The sequence below is a fragment of the Salminus brasiliensis genome, chromosome 25 (genome assembly GCF_030463535.1).
Source record: "Salminus brasiliensis chromosome 25, fSalBra1.hap2, whole genome shotgun sequence".
NCBI classification, from domain to species: Eukaryota; Metazoa; Chordata; class Actinopteri; order Characiformes; family Bryconidae; genus Salminus; species Salminus brasiliensis.
In genome coordinates, this window is record NC_132902.1 from 9737989 (window position 1) to 9755322 (window position 17334).

A 17334-nucleotide genomic window follows, 5' to 3' on the forward strand; every position below is an offset into this window, starting at 1 on the left:
TGATCATTCATTCCTACCAACAACTGAATAATAAGTGATCATTCAGGTTCTATACATGTATTGACTTTCATTTTTTGTCTTACAGGCTTTCACAATCCCATGAGCCCTTACCTTCTGATGGTAGATCTGGCGAAAAACGGCCTGTCTATGTGCAACTGTGTGTGACTTACTATCTGTCTGCAACTCTCTAACAGGTAAATGATCATTCAGTTTCTGTACATGTATTGCCTTTTTGTTGTCTTACAGGCTTTCAGGACCCCAAGACCTTCTACGTCTTTTATGTTGGATGTGGTGAAAAACTGTCTGTTCATGTGCAACTGTGTGTGACTCCCTATCTATTTGTCTGCAAGTGTGTAACAGGTAGGTGATCATTCAGTTTCTTTACATGTATTCACTTTCTTTTTTTGTCTTACAGGTTCAGGATCCCTTGAGCCCCTACCTTCTGATGGTAGATCTGGCGACAGACGGCCTGCCCATGTGCAACTGTGTGTGTGACTCAATATCTATCTGTCTGCAAGTGTGTAACAGGTAGGTGATCATTCAGTTTCTATACATATATTGACTTTCTTTTTTGTTACAGCATTTCAGGACCCCAAGACCCTCTTCCTCGCTGATGGTGGACGTGGTGAACAATGGTCTGTCCATGTGCAACTGTGTGTGTGACTCCCTATCTATCTGTCTGCAAGTGTGTAACAGGTAGGTGATCATTCAGTTTCTATAAATATTTTGACTTTCTTTTTTGTGTTACAGGTTGTCCAGAAGCCCATCAACCTCTTCTCCCTGATGGTGTTTCCTGCCAACAAGTGAATGATAAGTGATCATTCATTCCTACCAACAACTGAATAATAAGTGATCATTCAGGTTTTATACATGCATTGACTTTCATTTTTTGTCTTACAGGCTTTCTCACAATCCCATGAGCCCTTACCTTCTGATGGTAGATCTGGCAAAAAACGGCCTGTCTATGTGCAACTGTGTGTGTGACTCCCCATCTATCTGTCTGCAAGTGTGTAACAGGTAGGTGATCATTCAGTTTCTGTACATATATTGACTTTCTTTTTTGTTACAGCCTTTCAGGACCCCAAGACGCTCTTCCTCCCTGATGGTGGACGTGGTGAACAATGGTCTGTCCATGTGCAACTGTGTGTGTGACTCCCTATCTATCTGTCTGCAAGTGTGTAACAGGTAGGTGATCATTCAGTTTCTATAAATATTTTGACTTTCTTTTTTGTGTTACAGGTTGTCCAGAACCCCATCAAACTCTTCTCCCTGATGGTGTTTCCTGCCAACAAGTGAATGATAAGTGATCATTCATTCCTACCAACAACTGAATAATAAGTGATCATTCAGGTTCTATACATGTATTGACTTTCATTTTTTGTCTTACAGGTTCAGGATCCCTTGAGCCCCTACCTTCTGATGGTAGATCTGGCGAAAGACAGCCTGTCCATGTGCAACTGTGTGTGACTTACTATCTGTCTGCAACTCTCTACAGGTAAGAGACCATTCAGTTTCTATACATGTATTGACTTTCTTTGTTGTCTTACAGTATTTCAGGAACTCCATCAACCTCTTCTCCCTGATGGTGTATCCTGCCAATAAACGTATATTCATCTTTAAATGTGTGTGGCTCGCTGTCAATCGTTCTGCAACTCTGTAACAGGTAAATGATAATTCAGTTTCTGTACATGTATTGACTTTCTTTGTTGTCTTACAGGTTTTCAGGACCCCAAGACCCTGTACCTCCCTGATGGTGGATGTGGCGAACGATGGTCTGTCCATGTGCAACTGTGTGTGTGTAACTCCCTATCTATCTGTCCGCAACTCTGTAACAGGTAGGTGCTCATTCAGTTTCTATACATGTATTGATTTTCTTTGTTGTCTTACAGCCTTTCAGAACCCAAGACCCTCTTCCTCCCTGATGGTGGATGTGGCAAAAAACAGTCTGCCCATGTGCAACTGTGTGTGTTACTCAATATCTATCTGTCTGCAAGTGTGTAACAGGTAGGTGTTCATTCACTTTCTATACATGTATAGCCTTTCTTTGTTTGTCTTACATGCTTTCACGATCCCATGAGCCCCTACCTTCTGATGGTAGATCTGGCAAAAATCAGCCTGTGCATGTGCAACTGTGTGTGACTTGCTATCTTTCTGCAACTCTGTAATAGGAAAGTGATCATTCAGTTTCTATACATGTATTTACTTTCTTTTTTGTGTTACAGGTTGCCTGGAACCCCATCAACCTCTTCTCCCTGAAGGTTTGTCCTGCCAACAAATATATTATCATCTGCAACTGTGTGTGGCTCGCTGTCAATCGTTCTCCAGCTCCAGCTCTGTAACAGGCAAGTGATCATTCAGTTTCTATACATGTATTGACTTTCTTTTCTTGTCTTTCAGGTTCAGGATCCCTTGAGCCCCTACGTTCTGATGGTGGACGTGGTGAACAATGGATTGTCCATGAGCAACTGTGTGTGTGACTCCCTATCTATCTGTCCGCAAGTGTGTAACAGGTAGGTGATCATTCAGTTTCTATACATATATTGACTTTCTTTTTTGTGTTACAGCTTGTCCAGAAGCCCATCAACCTCTTCTCCCTGATGGTGTATCCTGCCAACAAGTGAATGATAAGTGATCATTCATTCCTATCAACATCTGAATAATAAGTGATCATTCAGGTTCTATACATGTATTGACTTTCATTTTTTGTCTTACAGGCTTTCACAATCCCATGAGCACTTACCTTCTGATGGTAGATCTGGCGAAAAACAGCCTGTCTATGTGCAACTGTGTGTGTGACTCCCCATCTATCTGTCTGCAAGTGTGTAACAGGTAGGTGATCATTCAGTTTCTATACATATATTGACTTTTTTTTTTGTTACATCCTTTCAGGACCCCAAGACACTCTTCCTCCCTGATGTTGGACGTGGTGAACAATGGTCTGTCCATGTGCAACTGTGTGTGTGACTCCCTATCTATCTGTCTGCAAGTGTGTAACAGGTAGGTGATCATTCAGTTTCTATGCATATATTGACTTTCTTTTTTTGTCTTACAGGTTCAGGATCCCTATAGCCCCTACCTTCTGATGGTGGACGTGGTGAACAATGGTCTGTCCATGTGCAACTGTGTGTGTGACTCCCTATCTATCTGTCTGCAAGTGTGTAACAGGTAGGTGATCATTCATTTTCTATGCATATATTGACTTTCTTTTTTGTGTTACAGGTTGTCCAGAAGCCCATCAACCTCTTCTCCATGATGGTGTTTCCTGCCAACAAGTGAATGATAAGTGATCATTCATTCCTACCAACAACTGAATAATAAGTGATCATTCAGGTTCTATACATGTATAGACTTTCTTTTTTTGTCTTATAGGCTTTCACAATCCCATGAGCCCTTACCTTCTGATGGTAGATCTGGCGAAAAACTGCCTGTCTATGTGCAACTGTGTGTGACTTACTATCTGTCTGCAACTCTCTAACAGGTAAGTGATCATTCAGTTTCTGTACATGTATTGCCTTTTTGTTGTCTTACAGGCTTTCAGGACCCCAAGACCTTCTATGTCCCTGATGTTGGATGTGGTGAAAAACTGTCTGTTCATGTGCAACTGTGTGTGTGACTCCCTATCTATCTGTCTGCAAGTGTTTAACAGGTAGGTGTTCATTCAGTTTTCTATACATGTATAGACTTTCTTTTTTTGTCTTGCAGGCTTTCACGATCCCATGAGCCCCTGCCTTCTGATGGTAGATTTGGTGAAAATCGGCCTGTGCATGTACAACTTTGTGTGACTTACTATCTGTCTGCAACTCTCTACAGGTAAGAGACCATTCAGTTTCTATACATGTATTGACTTTCTTTGTTGTCTTACAGGATTTCAGGAACTCCATCAACCTCTTCTCCCTGATGGTGTATCCTGCCAAGAAACGTATATTCATGTTTAAATGTGTGTGGCTCGCTGTCAATCGTTCTGCAACTCTGTAACAGGTAAATGATAATTCAGTTTCTGTACATGTATTGACTTTCTTTGTTGTCTTACAGGTTTTCAGGACCCCAAGACCCTGTACCTCCCTGATGGTGGATGTGGCGAACGACGGTCTGTCCATGTGCAACTGTGTGTGTGTAACTCCCTATCTATCTGTCTGCAACTCTGTAACAGGTAGGTGCTCAATCAGTTTCTATACATGTATTGACTTTCTTTTTTTGTCTTACAGGCTTTCACAATCCCATGAGCCCTTACCTTCTGATGGTAGATCTGGCGAAAAACGGCCTGTCTATGTGCAACTGTGTGTGACTTACTATCTGTCTGCAACTCTCTAACAGGTAAGTGATCATTCAGTTTCTGTACATGTATTGCCTTTTTGTTGTCTTTCAGGCTTTCAGGACCCCAAGACCTTCTATGTCCCTGATGGTAGATCTGGCGAAAAACGGCCTGTCTATGTGCAACTGTGTGTGACTTACTATCTGTCTGCAACTCTCTAACAGGTAAGTGTTCATTCAGTTTCTTTACATGTATTCACTTTCTTTTTTTGTCATACAGGTTCAGGATCCCTTGAGCCCCTACCTTCTGATGGTGGATGTAGCGAAAAACAGTCTGTCCATGTACAACTGTGTGTGTGACTCCCTATCTATCTGTCTGCAAGTGTGTAACAGGTAGGTGCCCATTCAGTTTCTATACATGTATTGATTTTCTTTGTCGTCTTACAGCCTTTCAGGACCCCAAGACCCTCTTCCTCCCTGATGGTGGATGTGGCAAAAAACAGTCTGCCCATGTACAACTGTGTGTGTGACTCAATATCTATCTGTATGCAAGTGTGTAACAGGTAGGTGTTCATTCAGTTTCTTTACATGTATTCTCTTTCTTTTTTTGTCTTACAGGTTCAGGATCCCTTGAGCCCCTACCTTCTGATGGTAGATCTGGCGAAAGACGGCCTGTCCATGTGCAACTGTGTGTGACTTACTATCTGTCTGCAAATCTCTACAGGTAAGAGACCATTCAGTTTCTATACATGTATTGACTTTCTTTTTTTGTCTTACAGGTTCAGGAACCCTATAGCCCCTACCTTCTGATGATGGATAAGGCGAACAACGGTCTGTCCATGTGCAACTGTGTGTGTGACTCCCCATCTATCTGTCTGCAAGTGTGTAACAGGTTGGTGATCATTCAGTTTCTATACATATATTGACTTTCTTTTTTGTTACAGCATTTCAGGACCCCAAGACCCTCTTCCTCCCTGATGGTTGACGTGGTGAACAATGGTCTGTCCTTGTGCAACTGTGTGTGTGACTCCCTATCTATCTGTCCGCAAGTGTGTAACAGGTAGGAGATCATTCAGTTTCTGTACATGTATAGACTTTCTTTTTTTGTCTTAATGGCTTTCACGATCCCATGAGCCCCTACCTTCTGATGGTAGGTCTGGCGAAAATCAGCCTGTGCATGTGCAACTGTGTGTGACTTGCTATCTTTCTGCAACTCTGTAATAGGAAAGTGATCATTCAGTTTCTTTACATATATTGACTTTCTTTTTTTGTCTTACAGGTTGTCAGGAACCCCATCAACCTCTTCTCCCTGATGGTGTATCCTGCCAACAAATATATTTTCATCTTTAACTGTGTGTGGCTCGCTGTCAATCGTTCTCCAGCTCCAGCTCTGTAACAGGCAAATGATCATTCAGTTTCTATACATGTATTGACTTTCTTTTTTTGTCTTACAGGTTCAGGATCCCTTGATCCCCTACGTTCTGATGGTGGACATGGTGAACAATGGTCTGTCCATGTGCAACTGTGTGTGTGACTCCTTATCTACCTGTCCGCAAGTGTGTAACAGGTAGGTGATCATTCAGTTTCTTTACATGTATTCACTTTCTTTTTTTGTCTTACAGGTTCAGGATCCCTTGAGCCCCTACCTTCTGATGGTGGATGTGGCGAAAAACGGTTTGTCCATGTGCAACTGGGTGTGTGACTGCATTATCTCTTTGTCTGAAACTCTGTAACAGGTATGTGCTCATTTAGTTTCTATACATATATTGACTTTCTTTTTTTGTCTTACAGGTTGTCAGGAACCCCATCAACCTCTTCTCCCTGATGGTGTATCCTGCCAACAAATATATTTTCATCTTTAACTGTGTGTGGCTCGCTGTCAATCATTCAGGTTCTATACATGTATTGACTTTCATTTTTTGTCTTACAGGCTTTCACAATCCCATGAGCCCTTACCTTCTGATAGTAGATCTGGCGAAAAACGGCCTGTCTATGTGCAACTGTGTGTGACTTACTATCTGTCTGCAACTCTCTAACAGGTAAATGATCATTCAGTTTCTGTACATGTATTGCCTTGTTGTCTTACAGGCTTTCAGGACCCCAAGACCTTCTACGTCCCTTATGTTGGATGTGGTGAAAAACTGTCTGTTCATGTGCAACTGTGTGTGACTCCGTATCTATTTGTCTGCAAGTGTGTAACAGGTAGGTGATCATTCAGTTTCTTTACATGTATTCACTTTCTTTTTTTGTCTTACAGGTTCAGGATCCCTTGAGCCCCTAACTTCTGATGGTAGATCTGGCGACAGACGGCCTGCCCATGTGCAACTGTGTGTGTGACTCAATATCTATCTGTCTGCAAGTGTGTAACAGGTAGGTGATCATTCAGTTTCTATACATATACTGACTTTCTTTTTTGTTACAGCATTTCAGGACCCCAAGACCCTCTTCCTCACTGATGGTGGACGTGGTGAACAATGGTCTGTCCATGTGCAACTGTGTGTGTGACTCCCTATCTATCTGTCTGCAAGTGTGTAACAGGTAGGTGATCATTCAGTTTCTATAAATATTTTGACTTTCTTTTTTGTGTTACAGGTTGTCCAGAAGCCCATCAACCTCTTCTCCCTGATGGTGTTTCCTGCCAACAAGTGAATGATAAGTGATCATTCATTCCTACCAACAACTGAATAATAAGTGATCATTCAGGTTTTATACATACATTGACTTTCATTTTTTGTCTTACAGGCTTTCTCACAATCCCATGAGCCCTTACCTTCTGATGGTAGATCTGGCAAAAAACGGCCTTTCTATGTGCAACTGTGTGTGTGACTCCCCATCTATCTGTCTGCAAGTGTGTAACAGGTAGGTGATCATTCAGTTTCTATACATATATTGACTTTCTTTTTTGTGTTACAGGTTGCCAGGAACCCCATCAACCTCATCTCCCTGAAGGTTTGTCCTGCCAACAAATATATTTTCATCTGCAACTGTGTGTGGCTCGCTGTCAATCGTTCTCCAGCTCCAGCTCTGTAACAGGTAAGTGATCATTCAGTTTCTGTACATGTATTGACTTTCTTTTTTTTGTCTTACAGGTTCAGGATCCCTTGAGCCCCTTCCTTCTGATGGTGGATGTGGCAACAAACGGTTTGTTCATGTGCAACTCGGTGTGTGACTCCCTATCTCTCTGTCTGAAACTCTGTAACAGGTAGGTGCACATTAATTTCTTTACATATATTGACTTTCTTTTTTTTGTCTTACAGGTTGTCCAGAAGCCCATCAACCTGTTCTCCCTGATGGTGTTTCCTGCCAACAAGTGAATGATAAGTGATCATTCATTCCTACCAACAACTGAATAATAAGTGATCATTCAGGTTCTATACATGTATTGACTTTCATTTTTTGTCTTACAGGCTTTCACAATCCCATGAGCCCTTAACTTCTGATGGTAGATCTGGCGAAAAACGGCCTGTCTATGTGCAACTGTGTGTGTGACTCCCCATCTATCTGTCTGCAAGTGTGTAACAGGCAAGTGATCATTCAGTTTCTATACATATATTGACTTTCTTTTTTGTTACAGCCTTTCAGGACCCCAAGACGCTCTTCCTCCCTGATGGTTGACGTGGTGAACAATGGTCTGTCCATGTGCAACTGTGTGTGTGACTCCCTATCTATCTGTCTGCAAGTGTGTAACAGGTAGGTGATCATTCAGTTTCTATACATATATTGACTTTCTTTTTTGTTACAGCATTTCAGGACCCCAAGACCCTCTTCCTCCCTTATGTTGGATGTGGTGAAAAACTGTCTGTTCATGTGCAACTGTGTGTGACTCCCTATCTATTTGTCTGCAAGTGTGTAACAGGTAGGTGATCATTCAGTTTCTTTACATGTATTCACTTTCTCTTTTTGTCTTACAGGTTCAGGATATTTTGAGCCCCTACCTTCTGATGGTGGATGTGGTGATCAACGGTCTGTCCATGTGCAACTGTGTGTGTGTGACTCCCTATCTATCTGTCTGCAAGTGTGTAACAGGTAGGTGTTCATTCAGTTTCTATACATGTATTGACTTTCTTTTTTTGTCTTACAGGCTTTCACGATCCCATGAGCCCCTACCTTCTGATGGTAGATCTGTCGAAAGTCAGCCTGTGCATGTGCAACTGTGTGTGACTTGCTATCTCTCTGCAACTCTGTAATAGGAAAGTGATCATTCAGTTTCTATACATGTATTTACTTTCTTTTTTGTGTTACAGGTTGCCCGGAACCCCATCAACCTCTTCTCCCTGATGGTGTATTCTGCCAACAAATGCATTTTCATCTACAACTGTGTGTGGCTCGCTGTTCATTGTTCTGCAACTCTAACAGGTAGGCCTTTCTTTTTTTGTCTTACAGGTTCAGGATCCCTTGAGCCCGTACCTTCTGATGGTGGATAAGGCGAACGACGGTCTGTCCATGTGCAACTGTGTGTGTGACTCCCCATATATCTTTCTGCAAGTGTGTAACAGGTAGGTGTTCATTCAGTTTCTATACATATATTGACTTTCTATTTTTTTTTCAGGCTTTCTCGATCCCATGAGCCCTTACCTTCTGATGAAATATATTTTCATCTGCAACTGTGTGTGGCTCGCTGTCAATCGTTCTCCAGCTCTGTAACAAGTGAGTGATCATTCAGTTTCTGTACATGTATTGCGTTTTTGTTGTCTTACAGGCTTTCAGGACCCCAAGACCCTCTACATCCCGGATGTGGTGAAAAACTGTCTGTCCATGTGCAACTGTGTGTTACTTCCTATCTGTCTGCAACTCTGTAACAGGTAAGTGATCATTCAGTTTCTACACATGTATTGACTTTCTTTTCTGTCTTACAGGTTGGCAGGAACCCCATCAACCTCTTCTCCCTGATGGTTTATCCTGCCAACAAATGTATTTTCATCTGTAACTGTGTGTGGCTTGCTGTCCATTATTCTGCAACTCTGTAACAGGTAAGTGACCATTCAGTTTCTATACATGTATTGACTTTCTTTGTTTTGTTACACGCTTTCAGGACCCCATTAACCTCTACCTTTGGTGAATAAGGGTCTGTACGTGTGCAGCTGTGTGTGGCTCACTTACCTTTGTTCTTCAACTCTTTAACAGGTAAGTGATGATTCAGTTTGTGTACATATATTGCCTTTCTTTGTTGTCTTAAAGGCTTTCAGGACCCCATGACCCTCTACTTCCCTGATGGTGGATGTGGCGAAAAACAGTCTGTCCATGTGCAACTGTGTGTGAGACTCGCTGTCTATCTGCAATTGTGTAACAGGTATGTGATCAAATTAGTTTCTATACATGTATTGACTTCCTTTTTTGTCTTATAGGTTTTCAGGACCCCATCCTGATGGTAGATGTGGCCAACAAGGGTCTGTCCATCTGCAACTGTGTGTGTTTTGCTTTATATCTGTCTGCTACTGTGTAAAAAGTAGGTGATCATAAAGTTTCTATATATGTATTGCCTTTTTTGTCTTACAGGTTCATAGGACCCCCCATCCCAATGTTGGATCCGGGCAACAAGGTTCTTTCCTTCTGCAACTGGTTTTGGCTGTTCATCTATGTACTCTATTCATAGAGTAACTAAAAGTGGTTCTTAATTGTGTTTATATTTATATATATATATATATATATATATATATATTTGTATATATATCAGGGACAATGATGCATGCTGTTACAGTGGTAGTTTTTCAAATTTGTACACTTTTAAACATGTCTCTTTAAGCCCCAACTCTTAACCACCAGACCTAGTCTACCTGTACCTGCATCTACCTGCAGCCATTGATCAAACTGCTTCTCACCACAGCCTTAAAATCCTCACGAGAAAGTCCTGTGGATTTGTTTCATTTGGTTGACTACCTGATTTCAGATCCCCTGCGGTGGTGTACTTAAGCTAAATTACACACATTCAGTCACTGTCCAAATACTTATGGTCCTGATTGTATTGGTTTTGAATGGGATGTTTTACATGAGGAGATGTAGCTAGCTATCTTTTTTGTGTCCGGTTTCTCAGAATCACCTCCTAAAGCTTTAATGTTTGTCTCGGTGCAGTGAAGATTTTCTACATTTAAATCAGCCCAACATTCTGAACTCTAATGTTCATCCGTCTCTATGGAAACCACTCAGCAGAAATTTGGGCCTCAACCATTCTTGAGGTCATAATTACCTGCTGATGTCAGAATTCTGAGTCCAGATTTCAAAAGTAAACACAATCAAAGTTACACCTCTGAGAACACAAGCTCTTCAGCAACTCGGCTGGCTAAGCAGTAGCATGCTAGCTAATACAATCCAAGAGAACTTGTAATGACGAGACATATCAGAGACTCCCCCTATAGAGGACTTTATATGACCTACACTATTAGACATTATTCTAAATGGATAAACCACTTGATTATGCCCTCCATTATGTTCGGACACTAGAGGGCGCTTAACCACAAGTCCAAAATGAATGGGTTCATACGGAGCTTTTGTGCAGAAGTAATAATGATTCTAAATTTTGATATAGATAACTGCTCACGTTCTTGACACAATACATCATAAAACAACTCAACACACATTTTAATCAATTGTGAGTCTGACCAGCCAATCAGCACTCAGCAGCCAGAATGGTAGCGGTTTCTGCTCTAAATCTGTTTCCTCTAGGGCAGGATGTGCGCACTGTTCATTATTTTTCTTAGTAATTTATGTAACGATTTCTTCCGCTTTAGTATTTAAAGATCTTTCCTGTATGAAAGACCAGAAAAACATTCACCACTGAAACCACTGAAGTCCTATAATTGTTGATTAAAAGTGTGTTGAGTTGTTTTCCTCTGTTCTGTGTTACAGTGAGAGCTGTTATCTGTATAAAAATCATTTATGAATTAAAATTTTTAACAGCTTCAAATAGATCCATTGTTTTGGACTCACTCTGGGGTCCCTCTAGCATCTGAACAAAAGACATCAAGTTGTAGGCTACAATATTCTCTAATATGGATTTTATCCCAGTATTATAAAATCAAGTAATAGATCTAATATCTACAATACAAAAGGGTTATTCTTGTTGCTCATCAGTAGCAGAGTCACTGGGTCAAACGAAACAAGCCTCGTCATTTCTTTTTCAGTGCCAGCATTTAATAATTTATCTGGTGCCTTGGTGGTGTCCAGCACTTTTTTGATAATAACAATTATACAACAATCAACCAAAAATCACCAGTTTAATTTATTTTAATTATGATTTAAAAACATCTCTTAAAAGCCACCACTGTTAATACATGTAAATTCATGTAAAATCATTGATTGAATAACTCAATATCAGTATAATTTAAAAATGTTAAAATGAGCTGTAAGTGGAAAATACCGCGCTGATGTAATGTGGTGAAGTGACCAGCAGATGGCTGATATACCGTTTAATATCAGACTGAGTTAAACCTGTGTTAAAAGAGCAGCAGCTGGAAAGCTCCAGTAGAAATCCTGATTTAATGATCATATAAATGATCAGGACAGACTAAGTGAAGGGTCGTTAAGCAGGGTGACCAGACGTCCTCTTTTTTTTGGGATGTGAAAAATGTCTGCTCATTTATTTCACGTCTGCGTCTCTTTCTACAGTCCCTACTCAGTCTGTGTGCGGATTGATTTAAACATGGCCGTTGAAGCTCCGCCTTCTCACCGCCTCGATTGGTCTACATGTACAGGATCTACAGCAACCATTGGTCAAACTGCTTCTCACCACAGTCGATTGGCCACAACCTAAAACACAAATGTAAATAAACACAAATGACTTTTTTTATTTTATTTAGGAATTTGTTAATATATTTTACATTGAAATAAATCTGAAAAACGTAAACGGTGGTAAAAGTAAAACTTAGTTTTTTATTATTTTACTTGACACTCAAGTTGGACTAAAAGGAGATGATTTGGCCTTGTAAGCAGAGTAAGGCTATTTATTAGTTTTGTTAAATGAGTAAATGTATGTGCTTTAATGTTCATTAACAAACTTGCTTGAGATATTAAACATTGCATATTAATGTCCTTCTCTTACTAAAATGACACTCAATAGAGTAATAGTCATACTGTTCAATAATGACAAACACTTCAATTAAAATAAAATCTTTATTCATTTTTAAGCTTCTCAGGCTGCAGCAGATTACGGCTGCAACAAGCTTGAGGTAGTTTAAGGTATTTGATAAGTAACAATTAAGTCAATAAAAATTAATAACTTATTCAGAAATTCACTGTGTTAATGAATTACCCTGCTAAGATAAAAGTTATATATTATAAAAGATTAATAAAACTCCAATACCTTTTTTTCTTTCAAACTTTAAAGGATATGTAATGTAGCAGCAATAAAATATAACAAAAGTAGATCAGTTTTCACTTAATCAGTTTTCACATACATTTTTGGATGAACAACAAAATAAAAGTGGAAGTGGGAATTAATGTAAGACAGTAATTTTAGCTCTCAGTCAAAAAGTATTTTATGTTGCAGATTCGTTTGTATTAGTGACTTTTATTTTGACACGGTCTGGCCAGAGCCACAATGTAGTCGAGCAACTTTAGCTCGTTACCGGAGAGTGGGATTTAATCCGTAAGCAGCCAACAGATTGGTTGTTTTTGTTGAAGGGCGGGACTTTATTCAGAACCTGATTGGTTGATTGTGTTGGGGGCAGGGCTTTGTCAGTAAACAGATGCCAACTCCCATTCATATTTCAACCAGCGACCGGTCTCCTCATTAATAACGTCTCTGGGGTGAGTTACTCAAAGATTTCTCTAATTTACACTTTTTTCAGCATTGCTGTGAGGATTTGATTGCATTCAGCGACAACAGCTTTAGTGAGGTCAGTATATTGGTTGATCACCCCACCTAATTATCCCCAACTCTCCAACCCATCTCTAAAGTTTTGGATGGAGCACCATCCATCATTTCAGAAAACACAGTTCCACTGCTCCACAGCTCAATCTAACCTACAGGGGCTAGACAAGCTGTGTGTGTGCATTTGCACATCTGTGTCAGCAATGGGTGCAACATAAAGTATCTGAATGGATTGTTAAGCAGGGGTGTCCACAAATATTTGGACGTATAGTGTAAATGAGGTGAAACGCTTGGTAGATTTGAAAGTAGGTTACTTTCAGACAACCCTGAAAAAGAGAAATTTGCTCATGATTAAACATCTGTTCTGAGAGAAAAATTACATTTATTTACAAGAGAAGTGATCATTAAAGTGCAGTGGTTGAATGTTCTTCACCTCAGGCATCGGCTCTCCACTGGTGTCCAGTTCAATATGGAGGGTGAAGCTTGTCCCGGTTGTCTGTGATACAGACCTGAACTTCCACACTCTGTTGGGCAGCGGATCTCCTCCCATAGACACTGCTTGATTTACCGGCCTAGGACCAGAGGACCGGAGAGTGATCCATACTGAGGCCATGGAACAGCAGGTAGATCTCTCCACCAATGAAGCTCCTCTCTGTGACTGAATCAGGAGCAGTGGGTGGTCGAAGGCAGTCTGAATCAAGAAGCACAACAAGAAGATTCAGAACCTGATCTTCAGTCATGTACAGGTGCTGGTCAGAAAATTAGAATATTATGAAAAAGTTGATGTTATAACCATAAAAATTAAAAGAAATAAACACTTGAAATATATCATTCTGTGTGTAATAAATGAATATAATATACAAGTTTCATGATATTCCAATTTTATGAACAGCACCTGTACAATAGCATTAGAGTCTCAAATAGTAGAATTATAACAGCAAGAAAAACAAATACTGCTCACTGTACAGCATTATCAATATTTGCTCACTGTCTACAGTCTGGGTTGCTTTATTTGACTGTACAGCATGTCAATATACTGATTTTCTCGAGTAATCACAGAACTTCAATATCTGTATTGCCTAAAATATTTTTTTCATATAATTTACATAACTAAGTTAAATAAGCATAAATAGTAAATGATTCAAAGTTGATCAGAATAATGCAATGTCGAAAACAGTCGAGAACATTTCAATTTAAAAACTAATTATACAAACATACTAATGCAGTCGTTAGACATCGACTAAGAATATATTTTAACAACAGGCAAGTCTAAGCAGCACTGCAGCTCACATGATATGCCTTAAACAGAGCTGTAATGTCCTATATGCTGGGGGTCTGGCTGATGAGTTCATGTCTTCTGTGTGCACCAGCTCAGTGATCTTTTCAATATGGATGTTAAAACAAACAGGAATTTTAATTTGCTGCTTGAACTTGATAGGCTTTGTTTCTTGGTACTATCTAGCTTGCTAAGCTTCCTCGAAGACATTGCTGACAGCAGATTGTTATGTAGCCACTGTATTGTACTCAACTCATGTGTTCAAAAAGCCAGTCAGAGCTACAGGCAGAACTGTAGGCTCTCTACATCAGCTCAGTATAAACAGTAATGATAGCTGTACACTATATGACTCTCCTCGCCCACTACTGCAACCAGACAGCTTATACGAAGTTTATCTAACAGACTCGTATATGAAACGCTTGATTTCCTAATGTTTTACAGATGAGGGTTTGCTGTAAATGTGTCTCAGACACTGCTCAACTTCAGCCAGCTGGTGTGACCAGCTAATGGAAACTAGATAGCTAGTTTGGGAGCTAGCAATGGCTCGCACCTCTAAGAGAGGCTAGCGGGCTGCTGGAGTGATTGAAGCTGTGGGTAACGACAGACGATGATCGCACAAAATACAGGAACTTTTCAGAATCAGAATCAGAATCTCTTTATTTCACCAAGTATGTTACCCATACAAGGAATTTGTCTTGGTGAGAGCAACACGTATGACAAGTAACAAAGAAACACAGAACACAGTCTTAAACTAAAGGAAAATGACACTAAACAATAAATAGGGTAGGGGATAAATTAAAAAAAAGTAGAAAGTACTAAAGGTAATAAAGGTAATAAAGAGCTGAAAGATGTATTTACAGAAAAGAAAAGAACATCTGTACAGGTGTGCAAATAGTCATAGTGCAAAATAGGCAGAGTGCAAATAACTGTTCAGTCCGGTTTGGTACAGTTCAGTTGTAAGTTTAGAGGTTTACAGTGGGAGGTGACCACTGTGATTGAGGAGCGCTACAGCTCTGGGGAAGAAGCTGTTAGCATGACGTGTTGTGCTGGTTTTGATGGACCGCAGTCTTCTACCCGAGGGGAGTGTCTGGAAGAGGAGGTGTCCAGGATGTGAGGGGTCAGATGTAATCTTGCCAGCCCGCTTCCTCATCCTGCTGGAGTAGATCTGCTGAAGTGATGGCAGGTTACATCCTATGATCCTCTCTGCTGTCCTGATGATGCGCTGGAGTTTGGTTCTTTCTTGTGAGGTGGAGGAACCAAACCAGATAGTTATGGAGGCTGTGATAATGGACTCGATGATCGCTGTGTAGAACTGGATCATCAGGGTCTGTGGCAGGTTGAATTTCTTGAGCTGTCTCAAGAAGTACATTCTTTGTTGAGCTTTCTTGATGATGGAGATGGTGTTTTTCTCCCATTTCAAGTCTCTGGAAATGGTGGTGCCCAGGAACTTGAGTGACTCCACCATTGATACTGCAGTGTTGTTGATGTGGAGGGGGGGAAGGGTGGGTGGATTGCGTCGGAAGTCCACCACCATCTCTACAGTCTTTTCTGTGTTTAGCAGCAGGTGGTTGTTGCTGCACCAGGACACCAGCTGCTCAATTTCCTTTCTGTAAGCAGACTCATCACCGTTGGCTATGAGGCCCACCACAGTGGAGTCATCTGCAAATTTCAGGATCTTTACAGCTGGATCTTTGGAGACACAGTCATTAGTGTAGAGGCTAAAGAGAAGGGGTGAAAGAACAATCCACCTTTTCTGAATCCACCTTCTCAGCCTCCTTCTCCCTTCACAGCAGCAGAGCTCTGAACACTCGCTGCTGTTACTGCCGACTCTCCGGAGTCCAGAAAAGGCTTTAAGGGACAGCCCGACATTATACTGTAAACACAGGCATCAAACTACACGGTTACTAACAGAAATGCTGGAGAATGAAGGAAATCACAGCACTGAGCTGTTAACGGGAGCGGAATATGAACGATAGCCCCCATCTGAAACAGAGAGAATGAGAGAAAGTCATTACCATGTTTACGAAATATTTTGCCCAGCGGCAGCATATAAAGAGTAAACAGTAGCGGACCCAGGATTGATCCCTGAGAAACACCATATCTTACTTTTGAGTAGTAAAAATATTCATATTTTAAGTAAACACATTGGTGGTGATCTGTTAAATAAGCGAGGGCAGACCCTTTAATTCCTGTAGTGATATTGAGTAATTGTTGTTAGTCCACTAGGTGGCAGTAGTGAGTAACATATCTTCAGCTACTTCTAGAAAAACCTTGAAGTAAAAAGAGAGTAGGAATGTAGCTCACCCACACAGCAGCCTGTTAGTACTGGAGTTGCAATAAACAGAGTTGTGGAAAATAATGTTTCTTTATTAAGAATAGGAAACATTACATGGTACCAGGAGTGCTTTTATTGACATCTGTAATTGCCAACATGGACAGTGTGAAATCCGCTGATGCGGTAATCTGGGCTGGAAATGTGGATGCGGAATGGAGGACATTCAAGCAGCGGTTCACGTTGTACCTTCAAGCCGTGGGCCTGGAAAGCAAATCTGATGCACAGAAGATTGCTTTGCTTCTCACGGTGGCAGGACCTCAGGCAATAGAGGTTCTCAATACATTTGTCTTTGGGGAAGCAGATGACAGAGAAAAGTATGACAAAGTCATTAAAAAATTTGATGAACATTGCTCGCCAAAGAAGAATGAAACATTTGAAAGGTACATCTTTCGTTCTCGCACTTAGCAACAGGGGGAGACATTCGACTAGTGTTTGAAATAAATGACAAGAAATTGAGGGAACGGCTACTAAGAGAACCTGAACTTACTCTGATGGGAGCAGTCAAAATATGCCAGGCTAGCGAATTGGCTCTTCACCATGCAAAAACATTTGGTGAATCCACAAAAGCTGTGACTGGTGAAGGTGCAGTTGTATCAGCATTGACTGGAAAAGTTCAGAAATATCAGCCAAACAAAGTGAAACAGCATAAGGAGAAAGACACATTTA

At 40.7% G+C, this 17334-nt stretch overlaps 1 long non-coding RNA gene across 1 annotated transcript; it reads left to right on the forward strand.

Annotated features, from left to right (window-relative positions):
* Positions 1–9455: 9455 nt before the first annotated feature.
* On the forward strand, positions 9456–11926 carry LOC140547824 (uncharacterized). Its single transcript, XR_011978508.1, has 3 exons — positions 9456–9541; positions 9748–9790; positions 11854–11926. It is a non-coding gene; the product is annotated as an uncharacterized lncRNA (long non-coding RNA).
* Positions 11927–17334: the final 5408 nt, after the last annotated feature.